At 31.7% G+C, this 17,188-nt stretch overlaps 1 protein-coding gene across 2 annotated transcripts in view; it reads right to left on the reverse strand.

Annotated features, from left to right (window-relative positions):
• The window catches only part of LOC129910538 (rho guanine nucleotide exchange factor 10-like protein), a 303,729-nt gene extending 287,033 nt beyond the window's left edge, over positions 1 to 16,696 (reverse strand). For both annotated transcript variants that reach the window (XR_008771521.1, XM_055987962.1), the window contains exon 1: positions 14,592 to 16,696. The gene's annotated coding sequence lies outside the window, so the exon portion shown is untranslated. The remainder of the gene's footprint in view (positions 1 to 14,591) is intronic.
• Between the last annotated feature and the right edge of the window lie 492 nt (positions 16,697 to 17,188).

The following is a 17,188-nucleotide window of genomic DNA, read 5'->3' on the forward strand; positions in this document are numbered from 1 at the left end:
ATATGGACATGTTAACAAAGAAGTTATTTATCAGTGCCAAATGCATGCAAAGTTCGTTTGTCGTAAGCAATATCTAGAAAAATGCGATTAGTCCTGTCCAAGTATAGTAAAAGAGGCTCTCTCTGTAAAGGGGGAATAAAAGATTAAGCGACAATATTCAGTGTGTGTGGAGGGCAAGTTAAACATTTAAGTATGTAGTAGAGTAGAGGGTATAGGCTCAGTTAACACTGAAAATACTTGGATGCCTATGCGAATGACCTACTTAAGAGGTTTTTCCTTGTAGCTTTATAGCAATCCCCCACAATTATTTGTATTTTCCCTTTTTCTCATGCCCATTTTTATATTTTTTTTTTATTTACGCAAGGGTTAGTCATATTTTTATGGTGACCATCGTTTATATCTCAAAAATAAAAATAATTGTAAGAACTGTTTTTGAGACAGTAAATCGTTTTCCTAGGCTAGGCGCACACATGCGATTTTCAGTCGTTGCTACTAAAAAATCGCAGTCGCAACATAAAATTACCGTGCACACACTTGCGATTAAAAAATCACGCGACTATTTTTTATAGCAAGAAAAAACATTATGTTTGGTCGAAAAAATCGGATATTATGATAAGGTGAATTCATGAAACTGTGTAAGCTCTGGTAAAAGTAATAAATGTCTTAAAATTTGGTAAGGGTTTGACAGCTTGTTTACCAGATTAGAAATAGAAATAGATTCTCTGCAATGTGTATGTTTGTATCTTATCTTATTTTAGGCCCCACGAGTACCATTATTTCACCAAAGCATTGTATACTCATTCTATAGAACTGGGTAAATTTCTGAGGGTCTTCTCTTAAATTGTTATGAATTTTATGGAATTGTCCTTTTAAATTTCCTATCGTTTATAAAAAAAGAGCCAATATACAACACTTTTTAGTAATATCCATTATTGTACTTAAAATAATTGTTCCAAGTGTCGCACGTGCGGGCAGGTGCATTATATTCTGTATAATATATCCTTATGTGCAGCAAAAAAAAATCGCGGAAAATAGAACCGGATCCATTTTTTTAAACTTTGCGATTTTTAAATCGCAAGTCTGTGCGCTCTCATTTAAAATAATGTGTTTCATTTCTTGCGTCTAAAAAATTGAGTGGTTGAAAATCGCATGTGTGCGCATGATTTGGACTCTTTGCGACTGCTACTTTTTAGTCGTTTTCGGTTTAGTCGCAAGTGTGTGCATAACTATGCTGGTCCATTTGTTCCATTTTAATTTGCGACAATCGCGTCGCCAAAAAAATGGGACAATTTTCAATTTTTTGATCGCGGCTATTTTTTAGAAGCATGTGTGTTTACCGGCATTGAAATGCATGTGATCCATTTTTGCGACTGAATAATCGTGCGACTAAAATCGCATGTGTGCGCCTAGCCTAAAATCGTTTTGTATGTATGTTTGTTTCCTTATAACTTCTAAACTACTAGTCGTGATTTGACAAATCGGTTTTCGTTGAAAGTATCTTGTTAGTTCGTAGGTTTTAGGCCATAAAAAGTTCCCTTAATTTCAAGAAAGAATACCAAATAGTGACGATTAAATTTTACTTACCAAAAATATGGTCACCTTAATAATAATGACTCTATAGCAGTGCTTTAACTACAAACGATATCTTTTGAAAGTTGCAACGCAAAATACGAACACAACGATGAGTGCATAAAAAAAAAACCTACAAGGACTTTCTTTGGCTTGTCATTCTAGATAATCGTTATTTTTTTTGTATTTCATATTTTTTTGTAGTTGTTGTTTTTTTTTATGCACGTTTGCTGCTGTCATATTCAATGGAGCCATTTCGTGCAATAGAAAGATTATTAACCCGGCCAACCCGGCGATAAAAAAAAGATATCAAAGGAATTTATTAAGAGTGAGATAGGGACTATATGTGTATTTATGTACAATGATAAAGGAAGCACATAGGTTGTTGGCATATACGCACTCCGTGAAGAGGCTTAAAAGTGCTGAAGAATTGAAAATGGGGAAAATATACTGGAACAGTATATAAATTCGACTTATAAGAAGAGTCTAAAGACTTTTTATCCTTTTGAAAATATTATAGAGAAAAAAGAAATCGTTTATTTTCTATATATTTTTAGATTGATGCAGCAGATAAAAAGATTATATTTTTTTTAAACTTGAATGTAAAATTATTTCCATTTCTTATGTTCAAGTCAGCAAAATTCATACTTTATAGAATTGCCGAATTTCCAACATTTTTCTTCTTCTATTTTCATTTTTTTTTTTTTTTGTCTTTTTTTCATTCAAAAAAGGACAATGGTAACTTACCAACCGAAAAATTCATATATATTTTAATAAAAATGATTTTCTTTTATGAAAGAAATAATAACATAAAAGATGGAGATTTATGGTCGTTCTTAAATGTTGTCAAAAAATGTCATTTTGACAAAAGAAAAAATCCCGGATATTGAATGCAAGGGATGGTACATTTATTTGAAGAGAGAAAAAAAAAGAGCATGATGGTCTTTTCATAAGTATGATGAGATGTGGTGAGAACTTGTTGACATCAACTTGAATTTTATACATTTGCATTACTTTATGAATAATTTGAAAATAATGTACGTAGGTATAACTACTAGGTATATTCATAAGAATGTAAAGTTTATCTCAAACAACTATTTTGCTTTGAAGACGATAATTTTCAAATATATTAGTAGAACGACGCACATAGGAGTATTTGCAGTAAAAACCTGGTCAAAAGTCGATTTTCTGAAAATCAAAATTTACACCAAAAAAGTTGTCAAAGTGGGTGCAAAATAAACATGGGTCAATATCCTGTACTTATTTTTTGTTTTTCGATCGTGTCTTGTTAAAAAATTAGTTCAAAGTTAAGTATTACATCTACCTCATTTTTATTTCAATGCGAAGTACTTTAGTAAGTAATATTCAATATGCGATATCGAAGTGTTCTGAGAATTCTTCTTCAGTTATATTAACGATACTAATACAGTTATGGAAATATCAGATAGTGTTTTCCATTTCAACAATTAGAACAAGTAAATAAAAACTTGTTATTTTTGTTAAGTTATTTGATTTTGTTTAAAGTATACCCCGTTATACTGCGATGAATTGAAACTTATGAGTTAGTTTATATATTCCTTAAACCAATGCAACAAAAATTGGATGCTCTTCCGTGCGCTTTAGAGAATTGAAGGTCAATTAGTTTTTCACTTTCTGATAAAAAATACTCCTTACTTTATGCAATGTTTTTTTATTTTTAAATTAAATTTACTGATGTTATTAGTGTATTTTATTTTGGGTGACCTTAATTAAGGTTGGGGAAGAGAGAATAGAAACAGAGAATTGCGTATTATAGGGATGAGGAAAAAAAATTGAGAAAAATAATGTTGACAGGCGGAGTACAGGCCATTAATCAAATTTATGAGTTTTTGATGAAAAAATAAAATTAGGTTAACCGATATTGTTTTTTTTTGTTGTAGAAATATTCATTTTAAACAGAAATAATAACAAAAGCCACGAAAAATAATTATGGCCAGGTTTCTTATGAAAATACTCCTATGTGCGAGGGTTGTGAAAGCTATTTTTTGAAACCAAGCACCAATTTAAATATAAAAAAAAAAAAAACAAAATTGGCATGATTGGGGATCGTTACTATAACCCTTGGTTCACTCACGATAAGCCAAAAAACTTATGGTAATTTTCGATTTTTCGTTTCGTTTTAGAGTAACAACAGTTTGTATTTTTTTCTGTATTGATATCTTAGAAATGCTCTATTTTTCCCAAACTTCAACAGATTTTCAAAATTCTAGTTTTACTCTACAAGAATTAAATCGAAACATTTGTTTCAATTTTAAGCTTATATTGTTAGCATTAAAGAAGTCGAGAAACTTGTACTTCACTACTTCACAACAAAAGTTCTTCATGATGAAATTAACCTTTCAACAGTCAGTGCAAGGTGGGTGCCAAGAATCCCCACAGCGCAGCACCTCAGAAAAAAGTGCGAATCGCTTGGCTACAGTGTTTAGGGAATCAATAAGAATATTCTTACCATAAACGCCACATGAATTCACTTGGCATCATTTACGCACAATCAAAATCATCTTTATCACATCGATTTGAAAGTTTTTTTTTTTTTCTGAAAACTGAGAAATAAGTTTATCATGATGTTCGTTCGAATAACCCAACTATTTTCCCTCCATATAAAAGTATGCTATATAGATTGAATGTAACTACTGTTTTCAAAATATTTTAATGTTAGCCAACAAAAAAAAAAGGAAACTTCAAAAACAAAGAACTAAAAAAAACAGGTTGGATATTTAATTAAATTTATTTCAAGTAGTAAAACGAAAATAACAAAATAACAAGGAAACCGAATTTGTGGTAAATCTACTTCAAATAATAATTTCTTTGAGTTGTTTGACAGAAACTTTCATATCAAACAATTGTGGTTGATTGACACAATATATCGTAAATGTAATTGAAATATTTAAGTAATTTCCTTATAGAGATGCTTTTACATCAGCTTTTTCTTGGAAAATTTGAAAATAGGTTTGAGTTAACAGGTGTTAATTTACTATATTGTTGATGGACTATCTTATCTATTTATATAACTACATGTTTTGAAATACCTGTTAAAATGAATTCTAAGAATTGGAAGAAGTGTCAAAGTGAGATGACAATAATTATTTTAATTGGATCTTTTTTATCCTTAGATAAGTATACAGATTCCAAACACGTTAAGAGAATAAAATACAAACAAAGCAGTTTTTATAATAATGCCAATGATGCGAACAAAACTTGGGGCAGGAAATCAAAAATACAAACTTTTGAAAAACTTTTAAATACGCTTTGACGAACCATTCAAATGCAATTTGATACCAAACCCTGTAATTAATTTTATTATAATTTAGACACAGAATAACCATGAACCGTTTGTAATTTGTATATTTGTATTCTTTAATAAATTTCAACATGCTCAGCTGCAATTTAAAGAAACAAATCTAGATAATTGACACGCCTTTCAGTCTCGGTTACTATAAGATCTTGAATGTAATTGTAAGCAGATGATTTCAATCAGATCTTCCGCTGACCCATCGACTCTATAAAAACACCGACACCGACAAACCAAAAGACCCAATGACGACCAAATACGGGCGTTGCACTTCCATTGCATCTAAACATCCATATCCATGATATCAGCTGCATTGGTGCCCACTTGTTTATCGAAGTGGTATTCACACATCCGAACACGATTCTCTGCAGCTTGCTGTATGCCGAATGTATCAAATCAATTTTTACTCTTCGAACCTCAAAGATGCCTCAGCGCTCAGCTCAACCACAAATCTCTTGTTTGCTTCGTTTAATTTCTTTTGGTTTCGTGTTAAATGTTGTGCAACATTTATAGAGAGTATCGGATGTACATACAACCGACGCGACGTTGCACCCACTGTGCTTGCGTTGCGGTCATGATCAATACACGCGTCATACCCTTTACCCATATCCATTCACATCGCACACGTTTTGTTCAGACTTACATACAAGAGAGGATTCTTTTTCGCAGAAGAAAAAATAAAACAACAACAGCAACGACACAACAAAAAAGAGTATCGCTGTAAACTGGCTGCCCTGAGGCAAGCACTTTTAAGCGATAAAATATTAATTCGTGACGAGTTCTGGCTAATGTTGGGTTGTTTATGCGCTTTATATACTATACAACATGCATCTTCTTCCTTTCCTTTATGAGAGCCCATAGTCCATGGGCTATGGCTATGAGATGAAACATCTGATTTAGTTAACTCTGAGGGTGGTGGAGGGAGGAGACTATATAAGTTGCATCCTCTGGCATGACAGATGGAAAATAAAACAATCTTTTAGTGAAATGGGTGGAAAAATGACGGAAATGATTAAAACTCATTAAGGGTGATGCAAAAGCAAAAAGTACATAAATATTATATTCATTAAATAATAAAAATACAAAATGAAAAAAACTATTAGACAGCGGAGGAAGCATGACGCTGATGAATTGATGTGGCATGTTTAACTTCAGTATAAGGGAAATTATTTAATACCAGTTCGCAGAAAGAATGATTGAGTACATTTTTTGACATCTGGTGGAAAGATGAGTTGACATTCCAACTGTGTGTTGATGGTGACCACCCAGTTGTGTAATTGTTTTTTATTTATTTTCAGGTCAACCATGCAATGCATTCCAGAAGACAGTGTCAGATTTATGATTGTGCATAAATGTAATTTTTGAATGATATATTTATCTCCAACAAGCTTGTATCATTTTACTCGTTTTGCTTATTTTGAATACATATTTTGAATTCAATTTTAGCATAAAACATACAAAATTTTTGCTTCCGTGTAAAAGTGTGGTAGTTTATTCTAACTCCCTTTTAAATTCTTGAAATGATTTCAATTTCTGTAGATCAGAGAGAAAAAGAATAGACACAAATATTCGACAAGTTTTAAACATTTGATGTTTTGGATGGATTTGGATCTTTCAAAGGTATTGCATACAGTTTTCAAAAGTTGTGTTGTAAAAAATTTTTGCATTCTACATAAATCTGGTAACCATACACTGTTCGACTGGTAATCAAATACTCTTTCATTTGAAACAAGAACCGGTAAGATAGCAGATGGAGTATAGTATATTTTCTACACTTGGTGCTGAAAACTTAAAATCTTAAATGTAGGCAACCCTAGAGATCTGTTGTCTCTAATCTGGTCGACTAGGAATTGAAAATTTTTTTTTCATATAGTCAAAAAATTGCATTTATATGTGATAATGGGGAAGCCCAAACAGGAAGACTATTTGTAGGTGTTCCGTGAACCCAGAATTTCGACCTCAACATTTTGAGCCAAACTTGTCTACTTCTTTTGTCCACTGTTTGATCATGTTTGTCCACCAAAAATGTTCGTTTGTCCCCTTCAAAAAAATTTTAGAGCTAATTTTTTTTTTATAGGAAGTCTGACTATACCTAATGAAAAATTGTCCAAAACGCTCAAATTTTGAGATAGACCTATAAAACCAACTGCTATCGTTTGTCCACCTCGAGTTCTATTTACATACAAAATTTTATCATTCTTTAAAGGAGAGTTAAGATATATTAAAAAAAAAACAAATTTTGCATAGAAAAATTGAAATTCCCCTAAAATCATCGTTTGTTCGCCCTACCAGAAAAATCGGAACAAAAATTACGCATACACCACAGCGAAAATTTCAAAATCCACCCTAAGTTAAGGAGATATTTGTTTTTTTTTTTTTTTTTTTAATATCTCCTTATTTTAGGGTAGACAAACGATGATTATTGGTTTGTATCCATTTCTCGAGATGGTTGGATTTCTGTAAAAAAAAATATTTTTTTTGGAGATTTTAGATTTAGTTGCTATAAAAAAATTCTTTTTGAAATAAAAAATTAGCAAATATCTTTAAACTTTAGGTCGCTGGGTCTTGACTTTAATGTTTAAAATACCAAAAATAAAATCCACTTTCAATACCTATTAGGCGATACCAATTCTTGGTACATAATTTTTTTCTAAAACAAATATTTTTTTGTTAAAAAATCATATGATATATACAGATAAAGAAGTCCAGTTCAACACGAAATTGACCAACTAGATTTTTTGAGTTAACCCTGAGAAATGATCAAAGAACTAAAAAAATGTTCGTTATTAGCGTATGTCAAAGTTTTTTCGCAACATAAAGGCCTATTTAGTTTATTGAAGAGAAAATTAACAAAAATTAGTATGAAACCCAAATGTTTAGGAATGATTCCATCTTAAAGATATGGGAAAATTCATGAAAGTATCAGAACTCGGTTAAACCGGCTTCAGGCGACGACTTTCTGCCTTGACAAGTAATTATTACGTTATGTATATTGTATACACTTATCCTTCTTTTGAAATTAAAAAATAATTTTACCTTTATTGTAAACGACGACGTAACATATAATTATACAAAAAAAACAAAAATGTTTTATAACTTTAATGTCAAAATTAAGAAAAAAATTCAAAATAATAATTTTTGAATAAAAAAAACTATCAAAATATTTAGAAAAATCAATTTTATGAAAACAGATCCACAATAATGTGTTTTTTTTTTTTAACTTTGTTTTCATGTATCGATGAATAGGTATTTTGTTTTTATTGTTATACCAAATTTTTGAAAAATGTTTGAAAATGTGTTCTATTTTATTTTACTAATATTCTAACGCTTGTCAAAAAACTCTAAAAATTACTTCTTGCACAACAAATTGGATGGCATACTTCATCTGAATATCATAGCCATTTTTTTTGTTATTTTGAAAATAAATTTTATATATTTTTTTTTTAAGTTTTAATAAGTTTCTTTTAAATTAAATCAAAAATATTCTGTTATGAATTTTTATTTTTAATCAATTTTTACCATAAGAGCAACTACGTGAAGGTGCAACCTTGCCGTGCATATTATTTGCTATAAATCATTGAGAAAAGAACAAAATAAAGATTTTCGATAACAGTAGTGATAGTTTTTTTGACGAAACAGATTTTACAGTTAAAATAATTTATTAAATTAATAGGCTTTTTTGCACTTTGGTATCAATAACTTCCTAGTAACTCTAGATTTGATAAAAATTTTAACCATTCTGCAATTCCCTTTGGACGCGCATATTTTTAAAAAAGTTGGCCACCTACGTTCTTATAGTTTTTTTTATACCACAGGTGTTTCAAATTTTTCATGAAATATTTTTTTTTAATTTTGCATCAAAAACCGAAATTCAATATTTCAAAGAAAAAGTGCAACAGATATGAAAAGAAATATTTGACTGTTAACAGTCGAATTGTTTTTTCCCTGAACACCGTTTATTTTTAATAAATATGATTTAAAATCATGAAAATATATAACCAGCATAAAAGTGTTCATATATGCGTTTCGCCCCGATATGTAATGGTTGGGCTCATCAGAAGATGACCATTACACCTTGTCTTGACGCATATTTTCCCGAATAAATCGAGATTCCATATAATCCGAGCTGCATAGAGCAACTACGAATTATATAGTTGCTACAAGTCTTCAAAGAAGATAAATTGTAGCTATTTTTATTGCCTTGCTATGGCATTGAAGAAATATTTGACTGTTAGCAGTCGAATCGGGGCGAAACGCATATATGAACACTTTTATGCTGGTTATATATTTTCATGATTTTAAATCATATTTATTAAAGATATGAAAACTTTTAAATACTTATGTATTAAGTCAATTTTTGTAGAACATTAAAAAAAAAAGAAATTTAAAAAATTAATTCATTCGTGGTTGTGGTTACCGAAAACAAAAGATGATGAAATTTAAAATACACTGAACGAAAAAAGCTTATATTTTCTAAACTGGTTGCGATAGAAACTTTTTCTATTTGGTTTTAGTACAGTCATAAGTTTAGCTATCAGCCATTTTAGGGTTATCCATTTTCTACCGGACACCCTGTATATTTTTAAACGAGATTTTTTAAAAAAGTTAATTTAGAAAGTGTACCATTAGTTTACCATAACACAAACTCTTATAGATTTACCGAAATTTGTAATTGCCTGTCTGTAGGTATAGATAATAGCCAGTTTTGGCGATAGCTTTTCCGTCAAATTTAGCCAACATATCGAGTACATACTACATATGTAGTTAAAGGCAAAGTGATGCTACAACGTTTTTTTAGCATATTATGGATTGATGATGACTTTAATCCATTCATTTGTTGTGAAATAATAAAATCCTTCAGTTTGTTGAAATTTTATCCGAAGCTTTTTAAAATATTTGTCTATTTCATCAAGGATTTGCATCAATTGAAGATATCAATAATATCCTTGAACTTTGGGATCAACTTCGTTCGACCCAGTCGTGCATGTTATTTCCTCTAGCAAAGATTTATTATTATTAATGCTATTCATTTCCACATCCAATCGTTGTAAGACGGTAAAACTCTGCTCATTTCATAAACAATTTCATTCAAATTAGACATGATAAGTAGCAAAAGGAAAAAATTTATTCATTAATTTATGGACTTTTCATTCACATATCTTCCTGTAAGCTATTTAAACCACGTAAGTAGGTATACCAATTATTATGCAATTTCATATGAGAAAAGGACGTACGATCGGTACACCAATGGACGCAATACGAAGCTTCATTGATTGACAAAAGTTTTTTTGTGGTCTTGTCGCTGTGGTTATCGCGTAAGCCATATGTTGAGAATTCAGATTCACTGGCCCATAAAAAAAACCAACACAAAAAAATAAAAACAAAAATAAAACAATGGTTAAACAGTGAGAACAGTAAAAGAGAAGGCTGCACAGAAACTCGCGTAACGGTAACGTTGTTGAGACGAATTTTATTTTTAATGGAATTTTTCAATTCAACATCGCATCGCAGCATTCGACTGTGGATTTTGCGAACGAACAAAAAAAAAAAGATGCGCCATGCGCGCGTAATCTTCCCTCGGACGTCGCATCATGGTTGTCGACGTTCACATATAGGTAGGTATTTAAGCTCTGGCATGCCGGCGGGTACTTTCCATATTTGGAAGTACACACAGTCAAACGGTTAAGACAAAAAAAAAAATAAAAATGTCGGCCATTGCGAAATGATACCACATCATGTTTGTTTGCAGGTACGAAAGGAACGTTCCTATCTGCATAATGAAACCACAACATTTGCTTAATTTGCTGAAGCGTTGTTTTGCTTCTAAGCTAATTTTTCAACTAGCATCCACATCAGTCAAAACATTCTTGGTGCGGCAATCAAGTTCTTTCGTTCTCTATCCACCTCATCATCATAGGCAGTAGGAGCACCACAGAAGTTGAAGACGTTGGACTTTGTGTATATATGTATTTTTAGTTAGACAAGTTTATCCATCCAGCACCAGCAGTCATCCAGCCAGCCAGTGGTTTTAGTGGTCAATTTTTCTTCGTGAAGGTCATCATCCCTTTTGGATGAAAATGCACCCTTTTGCAAAGTTTTCAAATCCCTAACTTCTGCAGACGACTTAAAGGATGATGACTGAGCGATGATGATGATAACCGAAAGATGGGATGACGACAACGATAAGGAAACTATATTTGTTACGGTTTCGTCTTCAGTTGTGTTCTTGACAGTTGCAATGAATTCTATCTCAACTTATTTGTTAAACGGTGCGTTTAAAAAGCTTGAAAAACATGTTTTAGACATTGAAACTAAGTCGATGATATAAACAACGACCCCCATTATACTCGTATGCAAAGAGATCTGGAAGCATTCATTCGGTCGCGTGTTGAACTTTCCTCTGACTGAAACACTCAATAGGGGGTAGATATCTTGGTGAAATTTAAAATTTTTAAACGGAACTTTCTTAAGAAGACACAAAAAAGGAAGCATATTATACTCATATGATATACATCTTTAAGAGTAATCCTTTTCCTAGAAATAACTTTCTGACGCAAATCAGAGTTTTAGATAGTCCGCTGATATCATCTTGTGATATTTAAAAGCATCCATGCACGAAATGAGAAGATTTTAAATAAATAGATTTTGCAACAGTATAAATCAATAAACCTACGATGTTGTTGGAGAAACCATTTAAGGAAATCAATGAAACTTTATTTGACTTAAAGAAGAAAATTGTTTTTCATTTGAGCAAGGAAAACAGTGTAGTCCTGTTCATTTTAGTTCTTTGTGTTAAGTAAAAAGATAATTAGCCCTTGTTAGGAAGTAAGGGTCTTATAGAAAAGTCTTAAAGTTTTGAACTGGATTGTTACTCAAGAAAAAAGTGAAAAAGCTACAAAACAGGTAGTTACATGCATATGTACCTAATTCTGAAATTCAGCAAGAACGCATTTTGGATCTATTAATTGAGTTCAAAAAATTCTGTGTGACAATAAGAAAATTAAGTATTTTTCTTGGGATGTAGTACGTTTTGCTTTTTTTTCAACATTCACCCAAAGTCTGGAATTAGACCAAACATTTTTTTTTTTAATTTCAGCCATTGTTAAAGTTCAAGCTTTGACAATTTTCAACCGATCTGTGTGATAAAGTATTTTTTCCCCGATTTTTATGTGTAGATTTTTGATTGAAAACCAAATGTTTAAGCGTTTGTTTGGCTTTAAAAAGTGTTACTATTAAACCGTGCACGGGTCCGATTCTCAGTCCACTTTTTTAATTTTTAATTTGCCAAAAAGTACTATTGGTTCAAAAAGTTCTGATTTGTCAAAACAAAATAAATTGTTATCCTCATGCAACTTGACAAAAAGTTTTTAAGTTGTTTTTCAAGTTTAATAAACGGTAATTTTTTTGAAAATCATTACTTGCGGTACCTACCACTTTTTAGAAAATATATATAAGAGAAATATTTTTGTTTTAAGGAATATTTTATACCTACTTCAAAAACACAACTAAAGACATTTTTTTTTTTGAAAATCATTTTTTGGAAAATGAGAAATTGAATTTTGGGGCTTAGATATTAAATTATAGGTGCTGCAAAATGGCATTCTAAATATTTTTTTATTAAAAAGCTCTAATAGTTCTGAAAGTTGTTTTGTTTTATTTTTTTTTTTATGTATCTTCACCAAGTTATATACATAGGTAATACACATTCGTTTTTTTTTTTCTTTTGAAAAAATTAAGCAATTGAACTTTTTGTAAGAAATTTGAACTGTTATTAACGGTACAAGTTTTTTTCTAATTTTTACTTGCGATATAGAGCAAGTTTAGGATTCGTAAAAAAAATCGAACTCGAGATAATAATTTTACATGGCATTACGATGATGGAGAATACCAAAAATGTGGGTCCCTCAATTCTTTCTGTCTGTCTGTATATACATATGAACCTCGAGCTACAGCCTAAACGAGTGAAGTGATTTTCTTCAAACTTGGTAGTTAGCAGTTTTGGGTGATTGCCTAGAGGGGGAAATTCAAATTTTTTTCTATGACTAAAAATAACTCTACCTGTCATATATTTTTTTTTTTTTCAAAACGGCTATAACGAACTTGATTAAAATTTTTACACCTAAGAGCCAACTTTTAAAATTTAAAAAAAAATATTTTTTGTACCGCCATAGAACTTTTTTTTTTGGTTTCTGAGTATCTTGTACAAGATTAACCCGATTTCAACGTAAATTTTTATAAAAAGCGTTTAGGTAAAGTTTTAGTGAATTTTCAAAAACACATTTTTGGATTTTTAAAAAATATTTCAAATTTTTTTTTTTTTAAATCAATTTTTTGAAAACTGGTTGGTGAAAAATTTTGAAATTTCGTTTTTATTTGTAAATTAATTATTTCTTCAAAATAGCTTACCAACTTTTTATATAGGTATACAATATAATTTAAAAAAAACGTCTCTAACGATTTTTGAAATTTTTTTTCCAAAAATTCTTTTTTTATGCAAGAAATCAAATGACAAACTTGGTTTTGTGTAAAAGATCATTTAAAACGGTCTTTCGTCAATTATTTTTAAAAATATCAAATTTTCCCTAATTTTGTTCAATAAAAAGCTTTAACATTAAAGTAACTTTTGCCATAAGAGCAAGTACCTAAGTGCGACCCCAGTCGTGCATTTTAATTACTACAGTCTTTAAGTCGATTAATCAATATAAAAATGAATGCATGTGCATTGTGCAAACATTACAAGCATTATTTATCGGCCTGTCAAAAAGTTAAATAGTTTTACCGATAAAAAAAAAAGCTTGTTGTACTAAACAATTTCCTTCAAACAATAATAATAATTTCTACTGCCTGAAAAAAACAGATGAATTTTTTTTTTTGTCAAAAGTAGTTTGAAAAATTTTTTTGATTCCTATCAATGTATCTATGTCAGGTAATCTTGTTTTTGGTCACAAAACAAGAAGTACCTAAATTATGTGTAGGTAATACATAACCTATATAATTTCTAAAAATTCGTTCTTGGTAAAAAAAAATTCTTCACTTATTTATTGCAGGTTTCGAAATTTGTGTTCCAAAGTAAGCTGATCCCAAAAACAGCCCAAAAAAGTTTAAAAGTACTAATTTGTTACTAACCAGTGCAACCAAATTAAAATTTCCTTGAATAATCATAAAAGTAATTCTTTATTTCAATAGTTACGTTGCCAGTTTGTTTTATTTCATCGAATTTATTGAATACCTATACATGTTTTACAAAAAATTATCCCAATTTTTTTTAAGAAACAAGAAAATTAAATTTCACATTTCCTTGAATTAACCTCGCCTTAGCACTTGTATAAATTTAATAATAACATCCTTTCTAGGAAACGAAAGAAAAAAAAATTCTAATTTAAAATTCAGAGTTTTATCACCAAAAAAAAAAGGACTGCATACCTATGAACTCTTCTTAAAATACATTTATTAGTTACTGTCACGTCCACACACAGTCCCAAAAGAATGCTTTTAGCAAAACTTTCATCGCCCTAAATCATAATTTTAATACATAAATTATATTTCATACGATAGAATGGATAAAGAGAGTAAATGGTTATGGTAGATAGGTGGTAGGTAATGGTTAGGTATGAGGAGGGGGTAGGTTCTCAGCCAAGAATAATAAAGAAATTCATACAAAAAGCAATGCAAACAAAATATACAAACTCACCAAATAGAGAATCCGACATAAAAAAAAAAAAAGTTAATCCAAACAAACTATACGCCGCCTGTCAGAAGTCCAAAAGACAGCAAATCCTTATATTTTCCTGGCAACGTTGCAAAGCTCCTCATACTAGCTAGGAATAATTTTTGCTGCACACACGCCGCACACCGGCTGCCTTTGGCACTATTACTATGGAATACACTAACACAGATACACACACTAACTAACACTGCACTTTTTTGGTGTAACGGCAAATTATACGTTTACAACACTCATACACTTGTTAAAATATTTCCCGAATAATAGAGTTTCCGTTATTATTATGCTCTATCTCTATCTCTTTCTCTATTTTCGGTATCTTTGCCTGCTCTAATTTATTCTTTTACACTTTTTGACATTTCTACAACTACTACACAACTGACGTTCGTAGTAAATCACAATACGAAATCGTAACTTTGTCGTCCTGCGGCGGTAGCAAAGGCGACGGCGTTAAAGTTGAAGAAGGTGATGCCAATGGCACCCACACTATGTTGCTGTTGGGAAATAAAACGAAGGAAGAAGCACATTTTTAGGCGTTTAACATCCATTTGGTCTTCGAGAGAGAGAGACTAAGGTACTAGACATTCATTTAGCCATTATCGCACCTTGCACACAAGTCGCTCACAAACGCACTTACACGGTTAAGAAGGAGGTTTTGGTCACAAGTCGTTTGGAGGCTTAAGAGACCCTTGTCTGTAGATCTGAGTGCCAATGCCAGGGAGAAAAACAAACAAAATTAGCTACCAAAGAACGCACTGAATTCTGGATTCTTGATACACTCTGGAATACTGGATTCTTGCCGGAATCACAGAAGAGTAAGAATGAGGCAAAGGAGCCAAATGTACACGAAAACGACACACGAAGAGATGTATCACTTTCGGTCGGCCGGCCGACTATGACTTATACAAACTCCTCCTGCGGGCTGCTTATACCAAACCAATAGTCGAGGAAAGAGTCTTCTCGTTTGATGATGGTGAAGTGGAAGTGGGCCGTGGGCGCTCGCTGGCAATGTCTTTTTCGGTCGAGCATTAGGAGAAGTCCATGGATGGGCCACGAAAAAAAAAACAAAAAACAACAACTACACGACGAACGAACGATGAGCCCACAAGCGGGCAACGGCAGCAAAGAAATATACACAGAGCTATGGCACGGTGCACGGTAAAGCAAGGCACCACCAGAATCTCTGTTCCCGAACTCCTTTTGGCAAAAGTCGGCACTCGGCTCGATTTAGCACCACCAGTTCCAGTCCCAATGGGACTCTAAGTAAACTCTCTCGGTTCGTTTGGACCGGTTTTTCGGGGGACTCCTTTAGATCTGAAGCTGTAAGCTGATGTAGCTTTGTGTATTTGACCAGCAGCAGTGGCAGTAGAACCGGATAGGAAAATTCCTCAATCCATTACTATCTGAGAAAATATTTCCTTTTCATTTAATTAGTTTTCTTGTTTAATATTTTTTTAGTGTGCTTCGTCTTTTTTTTTGATTTTCTTCAATTTTTCAATTATAACGGTTTTGTAAGTTTTTTCCACAGTAATATTATCTTCTTTTTTCTTAGAACTTTGTCAATGAAAACTTCTTTTGTTGTGACATTCACTCACTACCTCTATACTCTCTTGTTTATGTATATCAATTAAGGCTATAAATTATATGGGTCTTTTATTGAAGATACAACAAGGTTTTTCAAATATTTATTTTGCACGATATCGATTCGTGTATCAATCGCATTTAAATCAAAATCAATCAATAAGTCATAATAAATAAATAATAATAAAAATTGGAAATGCATAAAGAATTTGCCATAATAATTCAAAACAACAACAGAAATACCACGCGAAAAACACGAAAGGGGCCAACACAGATTGAATTGAATAAATGTTGGCTTTAGTTCAGAAAGCTTTATATCGTTTGCCGATGTCTTTTCGAAGTTGTTTCACGTCGCGAAAACCTTTGAGGAAAAACTGGCGATACAGCAACCTCCCACTTTAGAGTCAAATCTTAAACTGAGACGAGATGACGAGGCCGCATAATCAAGACCGGCGCGCGGTAGTGTATAGTCAGTCAGTGGCTGGCTTGCTATGCTATTTTGTATGGAATGGAGTCTTTTTAGTAGAATGGATGGATGCGATAGACGGATGGAATTGAGGGTAAAACGTGTTTCTCTGGTTACGTATTATATACGTACTGTTTTTCGTTCAAGTTTTGCCGGCTAGCCGAGTTGTTGTTTGGTCTGCTGGTTGGTCTGGTACTTTGGTTGCAATAAATGAGTTGCCAATTTTGTGGGGATTATTATGTTTTTGCAAAGGTACTAGATGTACCATCATGGTATAGTAGCATAATATTTATGCTTTTTAAACTTAAAGGTTAATTCTGGGAAAACATGTTTGTTATCTGGGTTCTGGTAATTCTAAAAAAAATTCTCAAATGCATTTTTAAAAATATTTGAATACACGATTTATTATTGTTACAATAACCCAAAAATTAAAATGTTATTTGAAAAAAGAAAGTACCGCAATCTCTGTTTATCTCTATTTCAAGCTGCAGTCCAATCAAACTGAGCAATAAAGGTT

The sequence above is a fragment of the Episyrphus balteatus genome, chromosome 2 (genome assembly GCF_945859705.1).
Source record: "Episyrphus balteatus chromosome 2, idEpiBalt1.1, whole genome shotgun sequence".
Taxonomy (NCBI): Eukaryota; Metazoa; Arthropoda; class Insecta; order Diptera; family Syrphidae; genus Episyrphus; species Episyrphus balteatus.